This window comes from Callithrix jacchus, chromosome 2 (assembly GCF_049354715.1).
Source record: "Callithrix jacchus isolate 240 chromosome 2, calJac240_pri, whole genome shotgun sequence".
In the NCBI taxonomy this organism is placed as follows: domain Eukaryota; kingdom Metazoa; phylum Chordata; class Mammalia; order Primates; family Cebidae; genus Callithrix; species Callithrix jacchus.
In genome coordinates this window covers 7,255,325-7,274,678 of record NC_133503.1, presented here as the reverse complement: position 1 = coordinate 7,274,678, position 19,354 = coordinate 7,255,325, and the positions used below count along the sequence as shown (strand labels likewise).

The window sequence follows — 19,354 nt, the reverse complement described above, 5'->3', positions numbered from 1 at the left end:
GCCTCATTTCATTTATTTTCTAATGGCAAACCATTCATAGGAGTGCCATTTTTTGGAGGAAAATCGTGGGGTGCAGGGGGGTTACACTCCTTGTCTGGATCATGCAATAAAAGTGGCAGAGGTGGCACTGAAACTCCAACCTGCTTCTCCTCTTCCTGTGGCAGCCAAATGTCTAAAGTAGTGCTATTAGGCAGTGGTGGCCAAAATGCCAATCAAACCTGGGCTAACCCAAGGCAACAGAAGAAACTCGAGGAGGGTAGCATGTTAAGAACCAGGCTGGGCCAGGCACAGTGGCTCATGCCTGTAATCCCGGCACTTTGAGAGGCCAAAGTAGGCGGATCATGAGGTCAAGAGATCAAGACCAGCCTGACCAACATGGTGAAACCCCGTCTCTACTAAAAATACAAAAATTAGCCAAGTGTAGTGGTGCTCACCTGTAGCCCCAGCTACTCAAGAGGCTCAGGAGAATTGCTTGAACCTGGGAGGCAGAGGCTGCAGTGAGCAGACATCACATCACTGCACTCCAGCCTGGGCAACAGAGCAAGACTCCATCTCAAAAAAAAAAAAAACCAGGCTGGACATAGTGGCTTACACCTGCAATCTCGATGCTTTGAGAGGCTAAGGCTGGAGGTTCACTTAAGGCCAGGAGTTTGAGACCAGGCTGGGCAACATAACGAGACCTGGTCTTTACAAAAAAAAATAAAAAAACATTAGCCAGGCATCATCTCACTCACCTGTAATCCCAGCTGCTTGGGAAACTGAGGTGGGAGGATCCCTTGAGACCAGCAGTGGGAGGCTGCAGTGAGCTATGATCGCGCCACTGCACTTCAGCCTGGGCAACAGAGCAAGACCTTGTCTCTATAAAAAAGAGAAAAAGAGCCAAGACTAGATGGGATAGACCTAGTACTGAAAATACCAACATTAAAGTGGAAGCTGTGATAAAGGCTGTTTGGAGAGTCAGGGATGCTCCAGGTACTAATCAGAACATTCACCTTGGCATTTGCAGAGTTAACCTTGGTTTCTGAATCTCGTGCATAATCCGGAAGGCACACAGCAAGGTCCCCCATTAGACCCCCACACAGAGGGGTAGCCCTGCCGGTTTGCGCAACTCCAAGGCACATGACTGACAAAGACTGCAGAATGCTTAGTACCCTCGAGAGTCATATGGTGTAGTAGCCTTGTAGGGTGGCTGGCACATCAACAGATGCCATAGCTGGTGAACAGGTCTGGCTCACTAGCATCTGTAAGTTGATGTGAACTTGTTGCTTTCTCTGATCAAGCCAAATAGGTCATGGCGCTTGCAATGTGTAAGATATTTCACGTCTTTTTTTTTTTCTTTTGAGATTGGATCTCACTCCACTGCCCAGGCAGAAGTGCAGGACTGCGACCATGGCTCCCTGTACCCTTGACCTTCCGGGCTCAAGCGATCCTGCCACCTCAGCCTCCCAGGTAGTAGCTGGGACTACAGGAACACACCACCATGCCCAGTTAGTTTTGTACATTTTTGTAGAGATGAGGTTTCCCTATGTTGCCCAGGCTGGTCTCAAACTACTGAGCTCAAGCAATTCTCCCACTTCATCCTCCAAAAGTGCTGAGATTACAGGCATGAGCCACCACGTCAGACCCTCATATCTTTTCAGGGAAAAAAGACCCCATTTTTAATTGCAAATACGAATAATAGGAATAAAAAGAAAGTGAAGTATTAGATAAATCCAAGGGTAAAATATCAAATTTGATAATTGCTTGAAGCCACCAAATACTCTATAAGGAATCAAGGGAAAGTAATTTCTGAAACTGTTCAATGAGTGTTTCAGCAAGAATGTATTTTAATTGCTTTATAAATTGCTTTAATCCTATATTTAGGGAATCATTAGGGGCCCGAAAGGGTCACTTAAAATTTTCACTTATGCTTAACTAAATTTTATGGAGAAAATTACATGTTTTAATAGTATTCACAGAATTGTGAACTTGCAAAGGTTTCAAGACGTGTCCTTCTAAAATAGCAAAGGTCTGTGACTCAATATCACTTAATTTTCACAATAGCCCCGTGAAGGAAGTGTGATTATTCTCATATTAGGGATGAGACAGCTGACCCTCAAAGAGTTTGAATCGCTTGCCAAGTAAGCAATTTAAAGGAAATATCCTGCCTTATTCATCTTTCTATTCCCGGGCAGAGAACAGACATTCAACATGTTACTTCAGGGGTTCTCAAAGTCTGGCTAGGCATTGTGGTTCAAGCCTATAATTTCAGGCCTTTGGGAGGCTGAGGCAGGAGTTCGAGACCAGCCTGGACAACGCAGCCAGACCTTATCTCTAAAAAAAAAAAAAAATTTATTTTTAACTGTTGTCCCCCAACCAGAAGCATCACTATCACCTGGGGATTAATTAGAAATGCAAATTCTCAGGTTCACTCCAGACCTTCTGACTCAAACATTCTGGGTACAAGAAGACATACTTGGATTTTTATTTATTTATTTATTGGAGATGGAGTCCTCGCTTTGTTGCCCAGGTTGGAGTGCAGTGGCACAATCTCTGCTCACTGCAACCTTTACCTCCCACGTTCAAGTGATTCTCCTGCCTCAGCCTCCCGAGCAGCTGGGATTACAGGTGCACACCACTACACCCAGCTGATTTTTGTATTTTTAGTATAAATGGGGTTTTGCTATGTTGGTCTCGAACTCCTGACCTCAACTGATTCAGCTGCCTTGGCCTCCCGAAGTGCTGGGATTATAGGCGTCCACCACCACACCTGGCTAATTTTTGTATTTTTAATACAGACAGGGTTTCACCATGTTGGCCAGGCTGGTCTCGAACTCCTGACCTCAGGTGATCCACCTGCCTTGGCCTTCCAAAGTGCTGGGGTTACGGGAGTGAGCCACCACACTTGACCTTGTGTTTTGTTTTGTTTTGTTTTTCTAGAAACAGGGTCTTGCTCTGTTGCAGAGGCTGAAGTGCAGTGGTGCAATCATTACCTCACTGCAACCTCAAACTCCCAGGCTCAAGTGATACTTTCCACAGGTTTGTACCACCACATCTAGGTATTTTATCTTATTTTTTGTAGAACTGGGGTCTCACTAGATTGCCCGGGCTGGTTTCAAACTCCTGGCCTCAAACAATCCTCCCTTCTTGGCCTCCCAAGTAGCCAAGACTACAAATTCATGCTATCGTGACTGCCTAATTTTTTGTTCTTTTTAGTTTTTTTGTAGAAACAGGAGTCTCATTATGTTGCCCAGATGGGTCTCTAATTCATGGCCTCAAATGATCCTCCCATCTCAGCCTCTCAAAGCTCTGGGATTGCAGGTGTGAAACATCTCACCCAGTCAGCAAGGTATGTCTTAACGAGCCCCCCAGGAGACTGATGCATGCAAAATGTAGTCTTAGTAATACACCCTAGATTTAATGGTATACACCAAAGTATGCAGGAACCCGTGTGTTAAATGAGTGCTGAAGGGAGATCATGAAAGTAGGAAGAGGTAGATTCAGGATTCTTGGAGCTCAGAAGCCAAAGTCAAAAGGAAGATCTAGGAAAGTAACATCCCAGCTATGGACTGACCTTTAATGGCGTCTCCTCATGGCCCAGTTCTTTAAAAAGCTCTTTGTCCTCAAGACATCGTCTGCCAGGATCTGTACACCTCTGAGTGCCACACTACACCTCTCTGCCAGCAGTGTTTATGGAATCTGGGTCCCTCTGCTGCAGTGAATACAATTAGTTAAGTTTCTATGCTGCTTCCTCCCTCAGAAACCCCTCATGCCAGGGCCACTTGAGGAAAGAAAATTTCATCTTACAAAAAAACAGATTTATCTTCATTCTTTGTCCAACAATACCATGAAAGCCCAAATGATTTTTCCACATTTGGTAGCACTTAGAAGCTTTTCATCAGTGCAAGAATAAAGAGGAGAACTATTTTCCTCATTTCTGTTTACTGCAGTGATACAGCTGAAAGAAAACAATTTGAATCTATAAACCACCGAGATGCTTTTGACTTAAAACAAGCAGCAAAGTCTCAGTCTGGGTAAAGTTTATCCAGAATCACAGCTTGTCTGAGATGAAAGGGATCTAAGAGATCATCAAGTCAATGAAACATGATTGATAAGGGAACCAGGTATTGCTTCTTTTTAGAGTTATGTATATGGGTTTGTTTGTTTGTTTGTTTGTTTCATTTTGTTTTTGAGACAGTCTCATTCTCTCAATCAGGCTGAAGTACAGTGGCACAATCACGGCTTACTGCAACCTCTGCCTCCCGGGTTCAAGCCGTTACTGCCTAAGCCTGCCAAGTAGCTGGACTTACAGGTGTGTACCAACACCACATCTGGCTAATTTTTTTGTATTTTTAGTAGATACCAGGTTTCACCATGTTGGCCAAACTGGTCTCGAACTTCCAATCTAAGGTGATTCACCTGCCTTGACCTCCCAAAGTACTGGGATTATAGGTGTGAGCCACTGTGCCCAGCCCGTATGTGTTTTTTTGTTTTGTTTTGTTTTGTTTTTGAGACAGGGTCTCACTCTATTGCCCAGGCTGGAGTGCAGTGGCACCATTTTAGCTCACTGCCACCTCTGCTTCCCAGATTCAAACAATTCTCCTGCCTCAGTCTCCCGATTAGCTGGGATTACAGGCACACACCACCACACTGAGCAAATTTTTGTATTTTTTAGTAGAGACAGTGTCTCACCAAGTTGACCAGGCTAGTCTCGAACTCCTAACCTCAGGTGATCTGCCCACCTTGGCCTCCTAAAGTTCTGGGATTACAGGTGTGAACCACCATGCCTGGCCTGTATGTGTTTGAATGAGTATTACGATAAAGTATTACTTTCATGCCAAACCCAGGATTTCTTGTATATTACAGTTTAGGGTAATGCTATAGTCATTTGTAAAAAACAAAAGTGAAGTGACTTTAGAAAAAGTAAATAAGCAATACCCCAAGTATCATGCAGATATGACAAAAATCATGAAAGCGATACATGAAGGTTGGCTATTAGCTATCACTCCTACCAGGGTCCTGGTAGGAAAGACAATTCACTCCCTCTGCCCACTTCCAGTGGTTCAAATGAAGAGACTTCAATGAAGGCAATATTTAGGGACTTTTGGGTGGGATTAAAAAAAACAAACAAGATAGTGCAGCTCCCAGAGACTAGCTAGAGGAGAGAACTGTTACTACCCCTAAGGCTGAAGGGGCAAGAGCAGGAAATGGTGTGACCAGAGAGCTATGGAAGAGAGGTAGCCTGGTAAGAGCTCGGAGCACTGGCAAGAAGAACAGGGAAGAAATGGCTGGACCTCTCCTCCTGCCCTCCCATCTCCCACCTGCTCTTCCCATTGGCCAACCCAAGCAGAAAACAAGAGACAAAGGAACCAGGCAAGCCCACTGATAGGAAACAACTTCCAATAGTGCACTGCTCACTGCCTCCCATTCGCCAAATCTAGCAGGAAGCTAGCTTGCAAGGGAGCCTGGGAAATGTAGTTTTCAAGGGTCAGTCCCTTGTTACCCAGAGCAGAGCTGGAGAAGAGTGGGGAGTAAACTTGAAAGCAAACAGTCACACGTGGGAATTACGGGAGTATAATTCAAGATGAGATTTGGGTGAGGACACAGAGCCAAACCATATCACCAGGTAATCAACATATTACCTAATAGGTAATTTTCCAATCTTCATCCTCCCACCCACCTCTACCCTCAAATAGGCCCCAGTGTTTATTGTTCCCTTCTTTGTGTCCATATGCAAAGAATGGGAGAAAGTATTTGCAAACTATGCATGCACCCAACAAAGGTCTAATATCCAGAATCTATAAGAAATTTAGACAAATCAACAAGTAAAAAACAACCACATTAAAAAATGTGCAAATGACATGAACAGACACTTATCAAAAGAAGATATACATGCAGCCAACAAGCATATGACAAAATGCTCAATATCACTGATCATTAGGAAATGGTATATCAAAACCACAGTGAAACCGTCTCACACCACTCAGAATGACTATTAGTAAAAAGTCAAAAAATACAGATGCTCGTGATGTTGCAGAGAAAAGGGAATGCTTATACACTGCTGGAAGGAATGTAACTTAGTTCATCCACTCTGGAAAGCAGTGTGGTAGTTTCTCAAAGAACTTAAAGTGGAACTACCATTTGAGCCAGCAATCCTATTACTGGGTATCTACCCAGAGGAATAGAAATTGTTCTATCACAAAGACACATGCATGCAAATGTAAATTGTGCTTGTGGGGATGAATTTTATGGTATGTGATTTTTATTTCAATTTAAAAATCTTTTAAGAAATAAACAACATGTATAGCATATCTTTGGATTAATGCACTGAGCCAATTTCCACAATTCATAACATGATTGTACATGATCTCCATTAAAGAAAAGGATAGATGTTAACCTAGCAGCTCATTATATGGTCACTTGGTGTTCTGAGGCAAGGAACCCAAAGATTTTATTATCATTTCTTTGTAGTACTTCTTGTCACAATCATTACTATGTACTGAGCACAGACTGGGACTGCTTTTTAAATAGTAAAACACGCTAAATTCTCACAATGTTTAAAAGACACTAAATTCTCACGACAACCCTATCAGGTTGGCATGAGGATTGTCTTTATTTTGGAAATGAGGAAAAAATGACATAAGGCGGTTATATATCTCAAATCATAGAGCCAGGACATATCAAAGCAGAATAGAACCAAGCAAGTCTGGATCCAAGTTCTCCGTTTTTACCCCCACACTAGACTGCCTTTCAATACAATAAATCCTGCTACTATTAGGATTCTAATAATGTTTTAAATTTGAAGAGTGCTTCACAGTTCACAGAATATTTTACCATAAATAAAGGAATACTTTATTGAATTCCATGTTGAAACAGCATTGAGTTCAGATTCAACAGGCATTTATACACTCCCTAACTCATTTGAAGGTTCCCCTCACCTGTAATTCCACAAATACCACTCAAGACGACGAGTGTGCTCCACTGTTTGAATAAAAGGAAGAATGAAAAAGGTGTTCATCTTAATACCCACTTCACCCATCCTTTCTCGTTTTCAGAAATCTCCACTTACATTATCATATTAGGTCTTTACAAAACTCTTTGAAGTGGAAAAAAAAAAGGAAACAATTATTCCTGTAATTCAGATGATAGAATCAAGACTCCAAAAAGTTAAGACAGGACTTGAACAATGCTCTCCTGGCTTGTAATCTTCTACAAAACATGCCATCAGTTGGATCATTTGGGGGTCATATAGTCACAAGAATTTGGCCAAGTTAACAAATACTGTTTTTTTTTAATCTCTATAGTATAAGTCAGCACGACATTTTCCCCCATCTAGCAACGACTGATGTCTATCAATACTCACTCGAGTGCTAACTCATCATTTCCAATGTTGAAGCAAAACATTGGATATGGCTGGTTTTATGTACAATACATGCAAACAAGGTGGGAAATGAAACCCGATTTTCCTGACACTCTTCTTTTTACTGGGGGAGTTGGAATGGTCATATTCATGGGGTGAATCAGTAGACTGTGTCCCTTTATCTGGAAAACAGCCCCTTTAAGGCAAATCACTCTTGAGGCTGCTCTCCTCATTTAAAATTACCGGAAGGAAAGAGATTTCAGATCTCTTGCCGGCAATCTCATCCCAAAGATCATATTTCCTTTTGTGTTTTCACAGCCAGGAAATCCTTCCTCAAATCCGAGTAAATCCCTCTTTCTCTCCTCTAAGCCCTCATCTTGTTCTGTTTTCTGTGAGCAGAGAGAACAGCTGGTTGTTTCCAAGAGAAGCGGCAACCCCCGAAAGCAGTCCACTCCAGCAGCCTGCAAGATTCTACATATTTTAGCATCAGACGTCTGACTGTTAATTACCTTACCAGGGCTCCAACATCGGTGCTGATGGGTGCAAAGCCAAGCCGGCCAAGCTTAGCATTACGGGAAGAGAAAGCAGAAAGCAGGCTAAGGCCTCCCCAGGGTGTCCTAACCTCACAGCACAGATTTTCACACAGGGCTCTTACCACTTCTCTCCCACCCTTGTACACGGCGCCCTCCCAGTCCCCCACCTGGACACCCAGGCAGGCGCAGACACACAAACAGAAACCCTTGGAGTCCGCCCTTACCTCCACTTTCTCAGCTCTCCCCGACCCACTGCACCCCTCCCATGATCCATTTATTTTCTCTTGGGTGGTGGAATGTTCCCACCTCCCTTAGTCCAAAACTAAAGCTTCTTGGTTATGACCACATTTCTTACCTCTTCCCTTGCCCATAGCCGGGGCTTCCCAGGACAGCGCTGCACAATAAATACTTTCTCATGCAGTCCCTGGTATTTTTCCATGGTTTTGAATGACTGAGAGAAGCTGAGTCTGTATCACTCATTACCGACAACAAGACCCAGCAGAGCTGGGGGCATAAGAACTACAGAACAAGCCTGCTGTGGAGGTTTGGTACACCGTGACCAGGATGCAAAAGAAACCCTGGAGAGCTAGCCTGGTCACTGTGGCTGTTTTCACAAAATATACCTTGAGTGGGAGGACAATTATCTAGAACTGGATCATAACTGTGATTACAGCTGGAGGTAAAAGAAGCAAAAGGAGGTAAAAGAAAATCTCAGAGCTGGCTTGTCATCAGCCTCTTACAGACTGACCCTCAGGCACAAGGGCGTTGAACTGGCATGGGGTTACCAGACAGTCCCAAATAGTTCTATTGCATGTGCTAGCCAGGGCTGGATTCTCTATAGCATGTTGTTAAAAACTTTAGTGCCAGTCAGGTGCAGTGGTTCATGCCTGTAATCCCAATGCTTTAGGCAGAAGGATTGCTTGAAGATGAGAGTTTGAGACAAGCCTGGGCAGCAGAGCAAGACCCTTTCTCTACAAAAAAATAAAAAATACCATATTAGCTATGTGGGTGGTGCGTGCCTGTTGTTCCAGCTACTCAGAAAGCTGAGATACAGGAGGGTCTCTTCAGCCCAGGAGTTCAAGGCTGCCATGTGCTATGACTGCCACCACACATCAGCCTGGGCAACAGAGCAAGACTCCGTCTCAACAAAATGTGATAATAATAATATAAACATATCATAAATATGTGAGTTAACTGTATAATAGTTATAATGCTCTAATAGATATAGATCATAAATACCAAAAGCTAGATTATTCAAAAAGCAGTCCAGTTAACCAGAGATAGTTTTGGGCTACAGCTACTATTACCGCTAGGTAGATGAGGGTCTCTTGAGGACCCGAATTTATATAACCTGGTCCCTATGGTATACTTGGGCCCTCTGTGAATCTTTAAAAATCTCCACTCAGCTCCTTCTTCTGCAAATGAAGCACCATCAATAGCACCAGATCCATCTCCAGGCCATCACCCGGTTCCTCACACACTCTCGATGAGGGGTCTAGAGCTAGAGACTTGCAAAAAGGACTTCTAATAAGGTTTCAGTCACTGCATAGAATGCAGGAAGCATCACCTTCCTGTCCTGTACACACGAACTCTTAATGGAGAGGGAATTCCCCAGTGAGCCACCAAAACCTTTCTCTATCACCAACTTGGGCAATTACTTACTGTTTCGCAATTAAATTCACTCAGGAAAATAGAATCGTTACTGTGAGGAGTAGCTAACCAGCAAAGGGCGAAACTGCACTTTCAGCCATATGGCAGGCAATTCCCAAGGATGTCAACAGAAAATTGCGCGTGAGTAACGGTGAGGCAAGGTGCATCCCTGGGAGAGGCTCTGAGGTTTTACTGTCGTGAAGGGAAGTGGCAAAGTGCAGGAACCGAGCATGGCTCTGTAATGCCATCAATTTCAGGCAAACATGGACAGACTTTCTGAATCAAGTTGACCAGTACCAGACAGGTATAGCCCATTCTTCCATTCTTTCTTTACTGACTGTATTAATAATTTGTGGGGAAATTTTTGAGGATTAAAAATAAAGACTAAAGTTGGAATAAGGGATATGGGCATTGTTTTCAGTTATCTAATAATATATGTACTGTCTGCAATTAAGATCCCACCGGGGGCCTCCTCCCACCCCCTCCCTCCACACACATACACACATGGTCAACATATCATACAAAAGATTGTCATCATCAATTTCCTTTCTGCCCAAATTGGGAGGGACAGTGAGAACAGTCTCTGCTACTCTGGAGGCTGAGGCAGGAGGACTGCTTGAGCCCAGGAGTTCAAGGCTGCAGTGAGCTCTGATGACACCACTGCACTCCAGCCTGGGAAACAGAGTGAGACCCTGTCTCAAAAAAAAAAACAAAAAACCAACTTGCAGAATCCAAAAGTATCTTTTAATCTTTATCTTTGTCCAAAATAAATCATCTTTTTGCAAAATGCTTCATTTTTCAGTGTGCCTTTTCTTTTTTGCTCATTGAGATTCTGTACATAACAGAGACACTCAATAAAAATATGCTTTGAGTTAGTGAATACAGATCTTCAGTATGCTGAAAATCATGCAGAAAAATGCTTAAGGTCTAAAGTGCGAAATCTACTGCAATATGTTTATGTTACAGGCTTCTTTTCTTTTTTTTGAGATGGAGTCTCACTCTGTCACCCAGGCTAGAATACAGTGGCCTCATCTCAGCTCACTGCAAATTCCACCTCTCAGGTTCAAGTGATTTTCCTGTCTCAGCCTCCCAAGTAGCTGGGACTACAGGTGCATGCCACCATGCCAGGATAATTTTTGTATTTTTAGTAGAGACAAGGTTTTGCCATGTTGACCAGACTCCTGACCTCAGGTGATCTACCCACCTCTGCCTCCGCCTCCCAAAGTGCTGGGATTACAGGTGTGAGCCACTGCACCCAATCGAGCTTATTGATAAGATGGAGAAGCAACACACCGAAAGCAACGAGCACAGAGTACATCTTCAGAGTGTTGTCACTTCCTCAACAAGGAGGTAAAAGAAAATCTCAGAGCTGGCTTGTCATCAGCTGCTCACAGACAGACCCTCAGGCACGAGGGCACTGAACTGCATCGGGTCACCAGATAGCACCAAATAGTTACACTGCATATGCTAGCCAGGGCTGGATTCCCTACAGCATGTTCTTAAGAACTTGTAGTACCAGCTGGGTGAGGTGGCTCACACCTATAATCCCAATGCTTTGGGAGGCTGAGGTGGCAGGATTGCTTGAGGTCCGAAGTTTGAGACTACCCTGGGCAAATTAGCAAGACCCCGTTTTTACAAGAAATTAAAAAAAAATCAGCCAGGTGTGGTGGCATATGCCTGTAGCCCTAGCTACTTGGGAGGCTAAGGTGGGAGGATCACTTAAGCCTACAAGTTGGAGGCTGCAGTGAGCTATGATCATAGCACTGCACTCCAGCCTGGGCAACAGAGCAAGATCCTATCTCACAAAAATAAGCAACAAAAACCTTGCAGTATCCAAAATAGGTAAAAGTGATCATTTGTGTTAAAACAATTCCTCTTTTTATTTATTTGGGTGAAAGAAAGCCCCACCCTAAACATTTGCTTTACAAAGGCTGAGGATGGATTGCAAATGCAGAGAGAAAATACATTGCATCTCGCTTTTATTTTACTCCTGTAGACTCAGTGTATTAGTCCGTTTTCACCCTGTTGATAAAGATGTACTTGAGACTGGGTAAATTATAAAGAAAAAGAGATTTAATGAACTCACAGTTCAACGTGAGTGGGGAGAACTCACAATCATAGCAGAAGGTGAAAGGCACATCTTACATGGCAGCAGGCAAGAGACAGAATGAGAGCCAAGTGAAAGCAGAAACCCCTTATAAAGCCATCAGATCTCATAAGACTTATTTACTACCATGAGAACAGCATGGGAGAAACCACCCCCATGATTCAATTATCTCTCACCAGGTCCCTCCCATAACACATGGGAATTATGGGAGCTACAGTTTGAGATCAGAATCGGGTGGGGACACAGCCAAACCATATCACTTACTACACAATTGCTTGATCACTCCATAAGAAGGAAGAATGTCAATGAGAAAGAAAGTGGAAGAGAGCTTAGAGGTATTTGAGAAAAGGTCGGAGGTTCAGGAGAATCATTCACTACTTTCACTACAGAGTTGTTTGCTAGGAGGATAATGAACCAAACCTGGGTGACGTCTGTAGAAAGAATAATCACAACAATAAAAAACATGAGTAGCTAATACAGACAGTGCTTCCATGTGCAGATACTCAGCTAAACATTTTGCAAGGGTTATCTTACTGCATCCTCTGAATTATCCCATGTGGACTTCAGCCTCCCAGATTCCCTCTATGGTAGGCACTACCATTATTCCCATTTCACAGATGAGGAAAGTGAGGTTAAATAATGTAGTAGAGGAGCTATAAAGCGACAAGATTCGTTAGGAAGGGATGCGATTGGACAGAACGGTGAGGCATGGTCACTGGATCAGCAGGGAAATCTGGCCCCAATTCCCCATCTAGGAGTCAAGGGGATAAGCCCCCAGGGTCAACTAAGACAGATGGCAGTGGGCGGGCACCAAAGATCCCAGTAGGCAGGCACAGCCCAAAGTCTGGAATGTTAGTGAAGGTGTGAATCAGCCGTGTAGTCCAAGTTAGCAAGCTCTAGCAAGGGCCACAGAAAAAAGCATTTGCTTAGCAAAGACTGTTTGACAGTTGCCATCAGATTTGAGTTTTTTTTTTTTTTGAGATGGAGTTTCGCTCTTTTTACCCAGGCTGGAGTGCAATGGCGCGATCTCAGCTCACCACAACCTCCACCTCCTGGGTTCAGGCAATTCTCCTGCCTCAGCCTCCCCGGTAGCTGGAATTACAGGTGCGCACCACCGTGCCCAGCTAATTTTTTGTATTTTTAGTAGAGATGGGTTTTCACCATGTTAACCAGGATGGTCTCGATCTCTTGACCTCGTGATCCACCCGCCTCGGCCTCCCAAAGTGCTGGGATTACAGGCTTGAGCCACTGCGCCCGGCCTCAGATTTGAGTTTTATGACAACTCTGATACACAAATCCTGGGACAGAGATTCAGAAAGCAGCCTGCCTGAAACTGCATCACTGGGAATTGGTACAGCATCGTTACTCAAGGCACCACTAAAGCCCCAGGATGAGTCTGTAAGCTCAGATGTCTCCCAGAGCACACAGGCCTGCTGCTTAACCCGCACCTTGGTTCATACTGTTCTTAGAATGTTCATGTTTGGACCACTTTGAACATAAACCACAGTCCCAGAGCCTGGCAGAGAGGTCAGATGAATGTGTCAGCATTGAGTTTGCCCCGCTGGTAATTTGTACTCAGGAGAGGGATGGCCGTATCTACGATAGCTGGACTAGTACTTCCAGTGGGTGACCTATGGTGGGAGTAAAGAGCATGTTCACCCAGGATCACAGGAATCAGTCCAGAGGACAAGATGGGCCAAGTCACAAAACCAAAGGGAGCGAGCCAGGAGCACGCCAGGCCTGTGCCCAGTCACAGAAGATGGCTGTAAATCAGTGGATCAGAATGAAACAAAGATCCTGCAGAAGACCCAAGGCATTCATGAAGGGCCTCAACTGAGCTGCAGCCTGGAATTGTGCAGTAAGCAACTTGCTGGCAAGAAGCTACACTGTGGGTAGAAAGGAGGGTGCTCTGGGCCAGGCACCATGGCTCATGCCTGTAATCCCAGCACTTTGGGAGGGCAAGGTAGATGAATCACTTGAGGTCAGGAGTTCAAGGCAAGGCTAGCCAACATGGTGAAACCCCCTCTTTACTAAAGATACAAAAATTATCCGAACATAGTAATTCCATGCTACTCAGGAGGCTGAGGCAGGAGAACTGCTGAACCTGGGAGGAGGAGGTTGTAGTGAGCTGAAATGGCACCACTGCACTCCAACCCAAGCAATAAAGTGAAACTCCATCTCAGAAATGAAGGAAGGAAGGAAGGAAGGGAGGGAGGGGAGGGGAGGGGAGGGGAGGGGAGGGGAGGAAGGAAGGAAGGAAGGAAGGAAGGAAGGAAGGAAGGAAGGAAGGAAGGAAGGAAGGAAGGAAGGAGGGAGGGAGGGAGGGAGGGAGGGAGGGAGGGAGGCAGGCAGAGAGGGAGGGGCTCTGTATAATGCCAGAAATCAGGGCCACAGGTGGTGGCTCACGCCTATAATCCCGGCACTTTGGGAGGCTAAGGCGGGAGAATGGCTTGAGGCCAGGAATTCAAGACCGGCCTGGGCAACAAAGGGAGATCTCGTAACATTTTTTTTTTAAATTAGCTGGATATGGAGGCAAGTATCTGTAATCCCAACAACTCGGGAGGCTAAGGAGGAAGGATCGCTTGAGCCCAGGAGTTCAAGGAAGCAGTGAGCTGTGATTGTGCCACTGCTCTCTAGCCTGGGTAACAGAGCAAGACTCTGTCTCTAAAGCATGGAAATAAATGCCCTCCTGGGCGTTCCAGATCCTGAGATTGTAGACAACAAAATTGAGCCTCCCTTGAATTCTTACTCATCTGGACGGTCAAGATTCACTTCGGCATCATCTTTCCTCCAATACGATCACTGCACTTACTCGGATTTGAATAATCCCAAGGTCTTACTCAAATATTCCTTTGTGATTTGGTGGGAGCGGATATTTGTATTTATTTATTTATTTTTAAAGGTTCTTTTAGGCTCAGGGGTATATGTGCAGGTTTGTTATACAGGCAAATCCGTGTCATGGGAGTTTGTTGTACAGATTGTTAAGCCTAGTACCCATTAGTTATTTTTCCTGATCCTCTTCCTCCTCTCACTCTCCACCCTCCCATGGGCCCCAGTGTGTGCTGCTCCCCTCTATATCCATGAGTTCTCATCATTTAGCTCCCACTTATAAGTGAGAACATGCAGTATTTTGTTTTTGGTTCCTGCATTAGGTTGCTGAGGATAATGGCCATCAGCTCCATCCATGTCCCTGCAAAATCCATGATCTCATTCCTTTGTATGGCTGCATAGTATTCCATGGTGTACATGTACCACATTTTCTTTATCCAGTCTACCATTGCTGGACATTTAGGTTGATTTCATGTCTTTGTTATTGTGAATAACAGTGTAATCAAACAATATAACTGATCCTTAGAGGAATTCAAATGAAAACCACAAGACACCATCTCACACCAGTCAGATGGCTATTATTAAAAAGTCAAAATTAACAGATGTAGGAAAAGGTGTGGAGAAAAGAGCAAGCTTATATATTGTTAGTGGGAGTGTAATTAGTTCAGCCGTTGTGGAAAGCAGTGTGGCAATTCCCCAAAGAGCTAAAAACAGACCTACCATTTGACCCAGCAATCCCATTAATGAGTATATACCCAAAGGAATATAAGTCACTCTATCATAAAGACACATGCACACAAATATTCCTTTTAATTTACTTCAGCATCCTTTCCTGAGAGTCAGTCACTGTAATACAGGTCTAAAGATCTGGGGCACTGTGTTATGAAAAGCTTCCTCCCAGCAATACGTCCCCACACCGCCAGGGGCTTCCTGCCTCTGTCTCACCTGAGATGCGGTTAGACGCCTCTTGTTGAACTGTCAGGATTAATTAACAGTTCACTTTCTAACCCCTTTACCAATTAGGAGAAGATCTTCATTCCAGCTCCTTTTTACTTCCTTGCTTCCCTTCTCTCTTTCTGGCTAAAAGAGAGATTAAGGTATAACAACAATTCCGTGCCAGTAACTAGGAGAAAGCCCTTTGATTAATTTTTGTAAAGATAAGAAAGAAACACTCCTCTCAAACAAGGGTGGAGAAAGGTTTTCCAGAGTTAGCAGCTGGAAAGGTGACAACGAAATTGGAAAACAGGCACCCACAGCAACTCCACCGTGAAGCCTGCTACGAGGTAGGTCCCTTTGAAGCCAGATTTTCTGAAAGCATTGGTTTCTTTATGGAACGGAATGTTTGAAAACCACAATTAAACAAGGATTTCGACCGTTTGTGGTATTAGAATAGAGAGCTTGGTTTAAAAGAAGAAGAGAGCAATGACTGCTACCATGAACATTATTGGGGAATTAGAAATTTCTGTTAATAAAAGTGTCTTTTTTTTAAAAAATGGACACACACAATAAATTGATGATCAATTTTCAAATAATTTGCCTCTTTTTAAAATGCACTTATTCAAATCATACTTAACCTAATTTAATCATGTGTTAACATTTCAAAAGGCACTTCAGAATCTAGCGTGGCTGAAAATCTTCACTCTGAGTTAGAATTCTAATTCCACAATCAATTTGTCTCCTTGCCACTGCCTTTGTCTCTCCACCATGTTTCTTCAATCAGGCAGCCAGAGTGGTCCTTCTGAAATGTGACAGCTTACAGCATTCTGGGCTCAAAATCCTCCAAAGATCTCCCTTTATCAGTGAAAGCAAAGTCACAAGTCCTGATTCTGACTTCCTGGGTTACCCAGTCTCTCGCTCTTTCTCCCCCCGCCCCTCACACAAGCCATTTTGCAATTTACAATTGCTGAAAAAACCTCACCATCCATTGTGTTTGCATCCACTAGTCCTTCTTCAGAGAGACCTAAACACAAATAGGCCCCTTATCAGTGAGGCCTTCTCTACCCACCCTACTTAACGTCAAACATCTCCCAGCAACACACAAAAACATACATACACACACATGCACATGCATTCATTGTCTTCCTGATCCTGCTTTATTTCCTCCATAACACATACCAAACATTGTATTCTTTTATTGCTTATTCATTCCATGAATTTCCCCTAAGACAGGTGTTTTGTGTCCATAAGCTTTGTTCATTGCTGAATTCTTCAGGACCTAGGACAGTGCCTGGAACCTGATAGGTTCTACAGAAAACTTCATGAATCATGAATGGATATGCCTGGCACATCAAAGTTGCTCAGAAAACTCAAGTTCTAGCTTACTTTTCCAGGCTGATTGACTCAGGGTCTGGAAACTGGCTCAGGAGACAGGATAGACAATTCTAGTCATCAAACAGCCACCAGCTAGCTGCATAAACTTGAGAGCCCAGGCTCCCTCCCTCTATAAGCATGAGCCACTTCATATTTTAATGGCTTTACTCATCATTCCTCCTTAAGATAATGAGTTCTGGCCAGGCACGGTCGCTCATGCCTGCAATCCAAGCACTTTGGGAGGCCAAGGCAAGCAGATCCGTTGAGGTCAGGAGTTCGAGACCAACCTGGCCAACATGGTGAAATCCCATCTCTACTAAAAATACAAAATTAGCCAGGTGTGGTGGTGGATGCCTGTAATCCCAGCTACTCAGGAGGCTGAGGCAGGAGAATCGCTTAAACCTGAGAGGTAGAGGTTTCTGTGGGCCGGGATTGCACCACTGCACTCCAGCCTGGGTGACAGAGCAAGACTCTGTCTCAAAAAAAAAAAAAAAAAAAAAAATCCTTGAATGCTTAATCCTGTCTTGGCTTCTGTTTCTTGGAGAACCTCAATCAATATACCCTCTTCCTAAACTCCCAACTCTAGCTTCAATTCCTTACATGTCTTCCCAAAGGGAGTGATACTTCCAACAGAAAAATCAGTTCCTGCTTCTCATTTTCTCAACATTCTTTGCTGAATATCACCAATCCTAGGATAAAATCTGACCTGCTTGATGTGACATGTGTATAGGAGGACCTTCATTCTCTAGTCTTTGTGGACTTTTCCAGCTTCCTCCCTGGCCTTTACTGCCTTGCATTTTATGCTTTGGCGGCTCCAAATGACCACAGTCCGCAGAGGAGCCACGCTCCTCTACGCTGCTTTAGTTTAAGCAGGTTTACCCCTCTTTCTGGAAAGTCATTCTAGCTCAACCTTCCACTGCCCACACACACACACACACACACACACACACACACACACGCATGAATGTAGCCCCAATGGGGTTTGCCCCGGTTAGGGCTCTCTGCACACTTCTCACTCTGCCCCAGATTCTTGTACCCTGAAACCCTCCTTTCCAGAACTCTTCACAGCACAGCACTTAGAGGCTTCTTTTTCACTCTACTTCCGGACAAGCTTATTGGAGGCAGCAACCATGAAGAGGATCCTACAGGACTATCTGCCCAGTCCTTCCTTCCTAAGGGCTTCTCCGCCATCCCAGTGCATGGAATGACTTCTCTGGGCCCTGGACACTCATGTTATTCTATATGACTGGGCTCACCTCATCACAGTTGAGTGGGCCAGTTGTGCGTATGTAACATTTGAGACAGCTGAGAGTTTCCCCGCCAGGAATTTGGATTTCAAAGCAACAGGAAGTCAGGCTGTGTTTGGGCAGCTGGGTCTGTGATGTCACCTCCCGCCATTTTGCACACAACAGAGAACAAAGCCAGTAGACAGGAAGGAGCAGAAATGAAAGGCAGTTCTTGCGAATTCAGGGGCAAAGAAGAAAGAAGAAGAAAAAGGAGGAGGAGGAGAAGGAGAAAGGAAGAAGAGGAGGGGGAGGGGAAGGGAGGAGGGGGAGGGGAGGGGTGAGGGGCAGGGGAGGGGTGAGGGGAAGGGAGGAGAAGTGGTTCTAGTTCCTCACTACTTCCATGTTCTTCCATGCTATGCTGAGGCCATCTAATATCCTTGTAGGAAACTTCTATTTCCTGTTAAGCTCGCTTGTAAAAGACAGTCCATCTTTTTCATCTCTATATCCAAAGTACATGTAGATTCTCAATAAATGTTGGACTAGAAAGAATAAATGAAGGAAGCAGTTAGCGAGTGAGTGAGCCGGAAGCTCGTGGTGGAGGGCAATGCTGTGATGTCCATCACTGATAGACCAGGGCACACTGGCTGAAAGACACATGAAGACAGTTTTCTGGGACAAGACAGTGACGCTGGTATTAGGAGACCCAGAGAGAGGCTCGTGGTAACTGTGATAATAACAGCAATGTGCGAGAGGAGAATGTGCAGTTAAATCTCATCAGGCAATACAGGCAGTCTCTGACTTAGGATGGTTCCACTAACAGTTTTCAGCTCACCCCTGTCCTAAGTTGAGGAGCGTTTGTAATAACTGTCAGCCCTGCCTGGATGTCCGTGAAGCCAGCCATGCTGTCAGCTTGCAGGTGCTTGGACTACTGCACTGAGTCAGTAAGCCCTGGCTGACTGCAGAGTCTCCCAAAGAAGTAGGAATTTCTCCACACTGGCTCAAATGTTCACCAGCAATTCAGGACTTCTTTAGGTATTTGATTCCCACTTGTCTCAGTGCTCATGCCTTCAAATTCAGTAACCTGGTTCTTCGGGGGATATGTGCCTTAGCAGCACAAGAAGTGAACTGTGCCTAAAGTTAGGAGGGCTCCTCCTAGCCCTCAGGTGGACCTTGTGGTGATACGTCAGCCCCATGATGTGAGTGATGTGCACAGTACATGAGGTACTACTTGTAAAGTGCTTTGAGCAAAGCCTGGCTCCTAACAGGTGCTCAGTGAAAAGTACACAGTCTGTCTCAGACTCATTTTCCTCTCTGAAGACTGAATTAATTTGGACCAGATGTTTTATAAGGGTTTTTTTTC

General features: G+C 44.4%; 1 protein-coding gene across 2 annotated transcripts in view; it reads right to left on the bottom strand.

The window, feature by feature from the left end:
• LOC118149171 (uncharacterized) overlaps positions 1–19,354 on the bottom strand; it is a 300,718-nt gene that overhangs the window by 59,903 nt on the left and 221,461 nt on the right. For both annotated transcript variants that reach the window (XR_013528662.1, XM_078354318.1), the window contains exon 12: positions 3,554–3,691. The gene's annotated coding sequence lies outside the window, so the exon portion shown is untranslated. The remainder of the gene's footprint in view (positions 1–3,553; positions 3,692–19,354) is intronic.